Here is a 9,018-nt window from a genome sequence, read left to right as displayed (position 1 = left end):
AAACAGACGAGGAGGAATCAAGTCTGCACTGAGATCAATGTAAACAACATAAACAAACATAAACAACACATACAAACATCAACAAACAATATAAACTAACATGAACAAACAAACTAATGTTGATGTAAACGTGTCTGACTGGACGACTGAACGTCTTTGACTTCAGTAAAGTAAAGTTTGTTTTCCTCGTTCACATTAAAACTGATTATCGTTCATCTTGATCAGTGTTCAGAAAGTTACCTTCAACTACTCATTACAAAAGTAATTACATTACTTTGGTAAGTACTGAGCATCAAATGTAATTAGTTACATTACTCATTACTTTAAAGTTTCATACTTCTTTTAACTTTTTTAACTTTTTTCTTTCCTTTTTCTTAGTACAGTGTGTGTGTGTGTGTGTGTATGTATACATTATTTCGATTATATTATACATTCTCTCTCTTCCACCTTTTTCCCTTTTGATGAATTATTATCAATATTATTATCCTTATTATTCTTTTTTAATGTATCAATACTATTATTATCATACATAATTTTTTTTTTTTTTTTAAAGTGATTACATTTTTAATCACTTTTCACCCGGAACACCGCAGCTAACAGCTAACAGCTAGCAGCTAACAGTTAGCATCACATTACTGCTCTTCATTAACTTTATTTGCAATTAATCTATAAACCTCTGATAAACACAGATATTTATATTAAAGTACTGCAGTTCTGTACAACAATAATATCTGTTGAAGCTGAAACTCTCAGGTTTGTAGAAAGTGGGTTCTGTTTATTCCTGGACTGACCAGACATTTATGTACTTCGAACTCTGCATGCACAATCACACTTGCGTAGTGACGACTTAGACCATTATCAAATTGTCCCGATGACCCTTGTCTCATTGTTCCATATCTAGTATTTCATGTACTTTTCAAGAACTCCCGAGTCTTGTGTGAGAGAGTGTGTGTGTGTTTATCCTGGTTGACTCGGCCCTACGTGTTGATTTGTGTCCATGCGGTTGTGTGTGTGTTGTTATGAAGTGTGATGGTCATTTTAGTTAGGCCAGAAGTCTCAGTACCAGCTGTCCTGTGTTGTTGCACTGGTGGATAGACTTGTCTGTCTCGTTGTCTGGCTGTTTGTCCTGCAGGTGGACATGTTTCTGTCTCAGTGTGTCTCTGGGTTTCAGGTGAACGCAGTTTAAACACACTGAGTTTGGTTGAGTTTGAGTTTGACAGATGTGATTGGACCCTCACCCTCCACTGAGTGAATGTATGTGACACAGTAAAAAGTGAATCTGCTGAGTGAAGAACTGAACTCATCAGGTCTGTAACTCATATAAAACACAAACAGTGACATTAAAGACGCGTCAGAAATGTGATTCTGAGCTGCAGCGTCTCTGAAAAGTCCTGACGCTTCACTTTCACTTCCTGTTCAGTCAGCAGCCAATCAGAAACACAGCAGCTGATGAGTCATCAGTTACCAGGAGCAGCTGTTTGATGTTGAACAGCAGCAGAGAGAGAAGAAGCTCAGACGCCCCCTACTGGTTCATCAACGTACCTTCAGTTTGTTTACACCTGCTGAGGTTTGACTCAACGGCCAATCAGAAATCCAGCTGCTGATCATCTGTTGCTAGGAGACCTGAACCTGAGACCAGGGATCCATTTCACAAAGCAGGTTTAGTGAAAACTCTGAGTCTGTTAACCCTGAAATGAGGGGAACTCTGAGTTTTCCGTTTCACAAAGGGAGGTAACTCAAACCAGAGAAAGAGGGGAAACTCTAGCCTGTTTCACAGAGAGAGGTAACTTAAGCTCTCGGTCAGTTACCATGGTAACATACTCTATGAACCTAGCCTGGTCGGGACCAGGTTTTCCTCAACACACCTCGAGTTTCTCTCTGTCTCCGCCTCTTTCAGCCACACACGGGATTTGATGTCCTCATTCATTCAGTCAGCAGGCGAGTTTTGGCGTAATATAGTTCTGCCGTCTGTTTTTTGAGAAAATCATTGCAAAATTCAGTCAGTACGCGACATTAGAAGTTACATTAGGTGGCGACTATTTTCACTACCATGGCGTCTCCTTTTGATAATGATCCCGTGGATGAAGGTGCAGCATTACTGCGCAGAGAGTTAAATATTCATCGGGAGATGATTATCAGACCGCGCATAGACGTTCTTGCATTTCCAGACAATTATCTTTTTGAGCGGTAGGCTACCGTTTCACGTCACAGTCCATCATTTACATACACAACCTAATCCGTCCTTATTTCCAACATTACCAACCGAAGTCATGCTCTCACATCCAGCAGATATTGTGTGTTGCGCTGCGTTTTTTTTGCAAATGGGAGTTTTTTATACAACGTCGGAGATGCAGAGCACTTGAGCAAGGCAGCTGTATGCAGAGCGGTCAGAAAAGTGTGCCCCGCCCTGAAACGCCCAGTGGGGTGAAAAACTTAGCCCTCCTCTTCTCCGTTGCCATGGTGACTCGTCGAATCGGGGCTCCATTGATGCTGTCTTTTTAGACTTGTGGCGCACGCGCTTAACTCCAGGTGAAACTACTCCGAGTTGATCAAACTAACTCAAATCAGCTGTTCTGGAACCGAAAACTCAGAGTTTCCTATCTCAGAGTAGATCAACTCAGAGTTCAAGGTTAGACTCAGAGTTTGTTGAACCTGCTTTGTGAAACGGACCCCAGGGCTGCGTTCCAAAAACAGGTTGAGTCGCCCTCGCTCACTTGCCCTCGGGGGAATCCCCGCCGCCATCATAAGGGCTGTTCCATTTCTCTGAACAGCTGAAGTGAACTCCGGTGAGATCGACCCTTGAGGGCTGAGTGATCGAGTCAACAACGATGGTCACTCCAGAGCTGTATATCACCCACAATGCATTGCAGTGGTGCATGAAAAATATGTCCATGCGGTGGCGATAATGAACCTCAAACACCATTGTCTGCTGTCTACTTACCACCAAAGAAGAAGAAAATGAATTAAAGGAGCCAGCACAGGCAGGTACTAATTGTGCAATTAGACTGTCTGTTGTAGAGTTATGGCAGAGCCCACCATTTACAAGTGTAAGTATATAAGCTATTTGTCACAAACAAAAGAAAAAGAAAGCAAAATACTTGTATCTAAATAGCATTTTATTTTTCTGATGTCACATTGTTTGCTGTGCATTCTGTGTGATTAAGGGATTGTTTCCATATTGTTACAGGGTCTGATGAGGAGACGGAGCTCCTCATAAAGCGCAGAATACGTCTTCGTCTCAATGAAATGAGTCTCCGCATATTTTGTGTAATTTGGAATAGGCAGTATAGCGCTACTCCAACAACGTGTGGTTGATCCATGATTGTCTGGGCTGTTAGTGAACGAGGGCAGGTGTGTTCCATTTACCTCTTTCACTCCTCCTCCGCCCTCCAAGTGGCCTCCGTGTGACGTCATAGCAAGGGCTGAGGGCAAGTGAGCGAGGGCGACTCAACCTGTTTTTGGAACGCAGCCCAGCTGTCACCATCCGTCCTGACTCAGTAATCTGATTACAGCATCCAGCTCTCAGTCCGTCTGAGTGACCAGCTGTGATGTGATGTCACTTCCTGCTCTGTATGAAACAAACCAGTCCATCACTGAGACAAACAGACTCCATGTTTCTGCTCAAAGACAGAAAGAAGTTCATGTAGAACATTTGCTGAATTTACAAGAAGGAACAAATCAGTGAGAATGAGTCAGAGACAGAGTTTCACACAGTTTATAAAGTGTCTCCAACTCAACAACTCACTAAACTGACACATTTGTTAAGGGAGTCTGGGGACAAAGAAGTAGCCTATACTGGTTACTGTTTAGTGTGTTTGTGAAATGTGACATGTTTAGATCAATAAAATGTTTCTTCTTTCATAAATTGAGTGTAAATGGTGAAATCAGTGTAAACAGTGTTCAAACAGCTGCTAAATGTTGGCAGGTAAGACTTTAGCACTTTAGACACAGAAGCAGACAGGCTGGTACAGCCATGCTGCCACAAACTGACACTTTGTACAAGGAAACAAACAACTGACTGTTTTCATTTAATGCTGAATTTACAAGAAGGAGACAATGATTCAGAGTCTGTCAGAGACAGAGTTTCACTACGTTACAAAGTTTGTTTTAACTCAACAACTCTTAAACCACTGCATTTGTTAAGGGAGTCTGGTTCAATGGTTGGATCAGTTCAAACAGACTGTACAGGTGAGATCAGGTGTTCATATCAGGTGTGACCTCACTGAGGACCGCTGGTCAGGTTTAATACTAAGTCCATTAAACATACAACAGCTCCACCTGCAGGTCTCACCTGTAGCACATATTAATGTGTTAAAAGATAAAACAGAAACAATAATAACATTTATAAACATGTTTTAATTAAAGGATGAATCACTGCAGTCACAGATCGTTGACAGGCTGCAGGTGTGAAGTTGATTAAAATCACTGATTTAATCTGTTAATGAGTTCTGATTTAATGTCAGCATGTTTAATGTTGTTGTATTTTATCCTTCATGATGTGTATAAACTGATCCGTTTTTATTGGTTCATTTCTGTTTAAAGTTGATTTAAAATCAACATATTAAAACCTGCGTTCATTAAAATTCAATTCAATTCAATTCAGCTTTATTTATAAAGCGCATTTCATGCACAAGGCAGACTCAATGTGCTTCACAACAGGTGTACATAGTTCTATAAAAATCAATTAGAAATCGAATAGAAAACAAGAAGAGTGCAAGTAAACAATCATATATGTCATTTTCAGCACATACACACTTAAACTCACACATGCGCACACAATCACATATGGACACATGCACACACACTCAACAGAATGCTGTTGAGAAAAGATATGTTTTTAATCTGTTTTTAAAGATGGCTGCTGATGTGGCACATCTAACTGTGTCAGGCAAGGTGCTCCATTTTCGTGGGGCAGATACACTAAAAGCTGCCTCCCCTTCTTTGGATCTGGTGCGAGGAATGAGTAAAGCTTGATTTATGCTTCTGCGTCGCGGCGACGGCGTAGCTACGTCGTCGACGCAGACCCCTACGCAGACCCTGCGCCGTAGCCTGACGTGCGCCTCCAAAAAATCCTGACTACGCGTCACGTCGAATGGCAAGGACTGGGATTGGTCCGCTCAGACCGTCATTCCGGCAGTTGCTTTTCCGGTCAACAGTATAACAACACCGCCAGTTACTTCTGCTGCTTGCATGCTTGTCTCCTATTGCTTGTGAACTCCATGCTTTGTGAGATCCCAGCAGGGCAGGAGGAGTATTGGTGTTGTGTAGCATGTAGCTTGTAGCCCCACACTGTGACCAGAATGCTACACAGCATATCCGCTCTGACCGCAACTGCAGTGCAAGAGAGCAAGAACCCCCCGAAACCAATCCCCCCCCCCCCGGCTTGGCGGTGAATTGAACGCGTTCCCTCGACGCAGAACTTCGAATGCTCAATGACGGCGTAGGGTCGACGACGTAGCTCCGCCGTCGCCGCGACGCAGAAGCATAAACTAGGCTTAAGTTGCCACTGCCTGTTGACCCAAGTGTTCTTGTTGGGGTGTAGGTGATGAGCAGGTCTGTGATGTACTGAGGTGCAAGGCCATGTAGTGCTTTGTAAACCAGGAGTAGTATTTTGAAATCGATTCTTGTACTAACAGGTAACCAGTACAAAGATTTAAGAACAGGTGTGATGTGTTGATATTTCTTGGTACCAGTGAGTATACGTGCAGCTGCATTTTGAATTAGTTGTAACCTCTGAATACTTGATTTTGGGAGTCCAGTGAATAAACCATTACAGTAATCTAGTCTACTTGTTATAAATGCGTGGATTAATTCTTCTGAGTCTGATTTTGACAGAAAGCCCCTCAATTTGGAAATATTTTTGAGATGATAGAAAGATGATCTTGTAACGTGGTTGATATGACTTCTGACGTTTAGATTGCTGTCGATGATTACACCCAGATTCCTTGCTTCAGTTTTGCTGTCGAGAGAGAGAGTTGAGATGTGCTGCTATTTTCTGTCTCTGAGCCTGTGCACCAAAGATGAGTATTTCTGTTTTGTCTTTGTTTAGTTGTAAAACATTTTCTGACATCCATTGATTAATGTCTTTGATACACTGAGTGAGGGATATTATGGGTGATAGGTCATCTGGGTGTAGTGAAACGTAAAGTTGCGAATCATCTGCATAATTATGGTAACTAAGATTATGTTTGCGTATGACGTGTGAGAGTGGAAGCATGTAGAGATTGAACAGCAGTGGTCCAAGAATTGACCCCTGGGGTACCCCACACTTAATGTTCATATTGTTGGAGTTGAATTCACCAATGGAGACATAAAACTGCCTATCATGAAGGTAGGTTCTGAACCAATTTAGAACTGGACCAGACAAGCCAACCCACCTGTCAAGCCTTTCCAGTAAGATGTTGTGGTCAACGGTATCAAACACAGAACTAAGGTCAAGTAGAACAAGAATGGAGATTTTTTTGGAGTCTGTGTTTATATGTAGATCATTTAAAATTGTGATAAGTGCCGTTTCTGTGCTATGGTGGGGCCGAAAACCAGACTGATAAATATCTAAAAGGTTATTTGATGCAAGATAATTCTTGAGCTGAATGTAGACTGTTTTTTCAAGTATTTTGCTGAGGAATGGTAAATTGGAGATGGGCCTGTAATTTGCAATGACACTTTGATCCAGATTGTTTTTTTTCAGAAGTGGTTTGATGACAGCTGTTTTTAGTGATATGGGAAATATACCTGACTGGAGAGACCGGTTAATGATGTGTAGAACCTCTGATGCTAAGCAGTTAAAGACATTTCTGAAAAAAGCAGTTGGGAGAGGATCCAGGCAGCAGGTGGAGGACCTGAGCTGGCCAACAATATTGTCAAGCTCTGTCAGATTTAAACAGGTAAAGTGAGACATGACACAGGTGGAATTCCTGGAGAGAGGAGGGGCAAGTTCAGTTATCGATTTTAGAGCGGCGATGTTTTGTCTAATAGTAATGATTTTGTTATTAAAGAAAGAAGCAAATTGATCACATTTTTCTGAGGACAACATTTCTGAAGGAATGATCTACTCCACTGTCAACAGTGGAGAAAAGCACTTTGCTATTATTAATATTTTCATTGATGATTTTAGAAAAGAATGATTGTCTAGCTTGTTTAATTGCTTTCTTATATTCATTCAGTTTATCCTTATAGATGTCATTGTCAACCTGAAGTCTTGTTTTTCTCCACTGTCGCTCTGCCTGACGACACTTTCTCTTTAAGTATCTGATGTCCACTTCATTTCTCCAGGGAGCCTTCTGTTTTTTTACATATTTAGTTTTGAGTGGTGCAGTTTTGTCAAATACACTCTGTATCTTTGAGTTGAAGTTGTCCACAAGGTCCCCAGTTGAAGATATCATGGACAAGACTTCTCATTTACAATTTTTTGAAAGCTTTCTATAGTGTTGTCATTGGTTGTGAATGCAGGAGGCATTCACAACATATGTTCTTCTACGCACGGAATTCTTTATTTTTAGTGTGAATGCTTCAAAGCATTCACACTATTGTTCTTCTGGAATTTATTATTATTAGTGTGAATGCTTCAAAGCATTCACACTATTGTTCTTCTGGAATTTATTAGTGTGAATGCTTCAAAGCATTCACACTATTGTTCTTCTGGAATTTATTATTATTATTATTATTATTATTATTCATGATTCCGTACGTTTTTTGGCTCTTTTCAACTCCTTCAAATTTTGAGCTACAGAAACCATTCAACTATCAAAATGTTCAGCTCATTAAGGACATTATGGCATCCATTTTTCTTTTTTCTATCTTTCATACTTTTGGAAATATTCAGCTTTTTCTGCAAAATTTTCCCCATTCATCCTTATGGGGAATTTCTCAAATTTCGCTCTGCTACTACTTCAGCATACGTTCAGCTATAGAAACCGTTCAACTATCAAAATGTTCAGCTATTTATGCTCTTTCAGCCTTGTGCTTTTCAGCTTTTTAGCTTTTCAACTTTTTCAAATATTCAGCTTTTTCAAAACTAAAACCAACATTTTTTCCCATTCATCCTTATGGGGATTTTTTCAAATTTCATTCTGCTACTACTTCAGCATACGTTCAGCTATAGAAACCGTTCAACTATCAAAATGTTCAGCTTTTTAAGCTCTTTCAGCCTTGTTCTTTTCAGCTTTTTAGCTTTTCAACTTTTTCAAATATTCAGCTTTTTCAAAAAAAAATTTAACATGGAAACAAATGGGAAAATCCTCAAATCCTCCTCAAAACTCATCCACTTTCAACCTCTTCTTCTCCCTCATACTTTGAGCTAGAGACACCATTCCAACTTTAAACTATCCACAAGACCTTGAACTATTGAACTTGATTTTCAGTTTTTGAAAATCTTTTACGGTTTTGAAATTATCACAGTTTTAGTTTTAAGGATTTTTAGCTCATCTTCTGGGTTTATAATGGGTGTGTATTGCGTGAGCTAGAGTGCGGAACATCATCGCTAGAGTGGAGAGCAGCTGCAAAAACTTTAGAAAAAACTCTCTTCAGCTTGATTTGGGTCCCACAGCTTTTACTTCACATAGACAATATATACATAGAAATGTAGGAAATCTTGTTGGCTTTCATATGATCATCTTATTTCAGATGTGCGACTTAAACTTTTGGCTGTAGAAGCCCTCGAGCGACAAGCACTCCAGCAACTCCCCCATAAGCCGCAATGTTAACTTTGAGCCTAAATTTCTGGAGTGGAGCAGACGGTACCGGTTTTGTCTCTCGCTCTTGTGCCCTCATTTTTCACTCTACAGAAATAAAAAACACATCACATGGTTCAGCAATGTCTCCTGTTACTCACTGTATACATATTTTGGCCATAACCATTGCACTTTTTTCTAAACCTGCAGGTGTTTGGGAGGTGTTTTCCCATTCATTCTTATGGGGACATTTTCAACTTTGGTTCTGCTACTGCTCCAGCATATGTGCAGCTACAGAAACTGTTTGGCTGTCAAACTGTTCAGCTTTTTAAGCTCTTTCAGCCTATTA

The sequence above is a fragment of the Pagrus pagrus genome (genome assembly GCF_965226575.1).
Source record: "Pagrus pagrus genome assembly, chromosome: 22".
Classification (NCBI taxonomy): Eukaryota; Metazoa; Chordata; class Actinopteri; order Spariformes; family Sparidae; genus Pagrus; species Pagrus pagrus.
Note: the sequence above shows the minus strand (reverse complement) of the source record.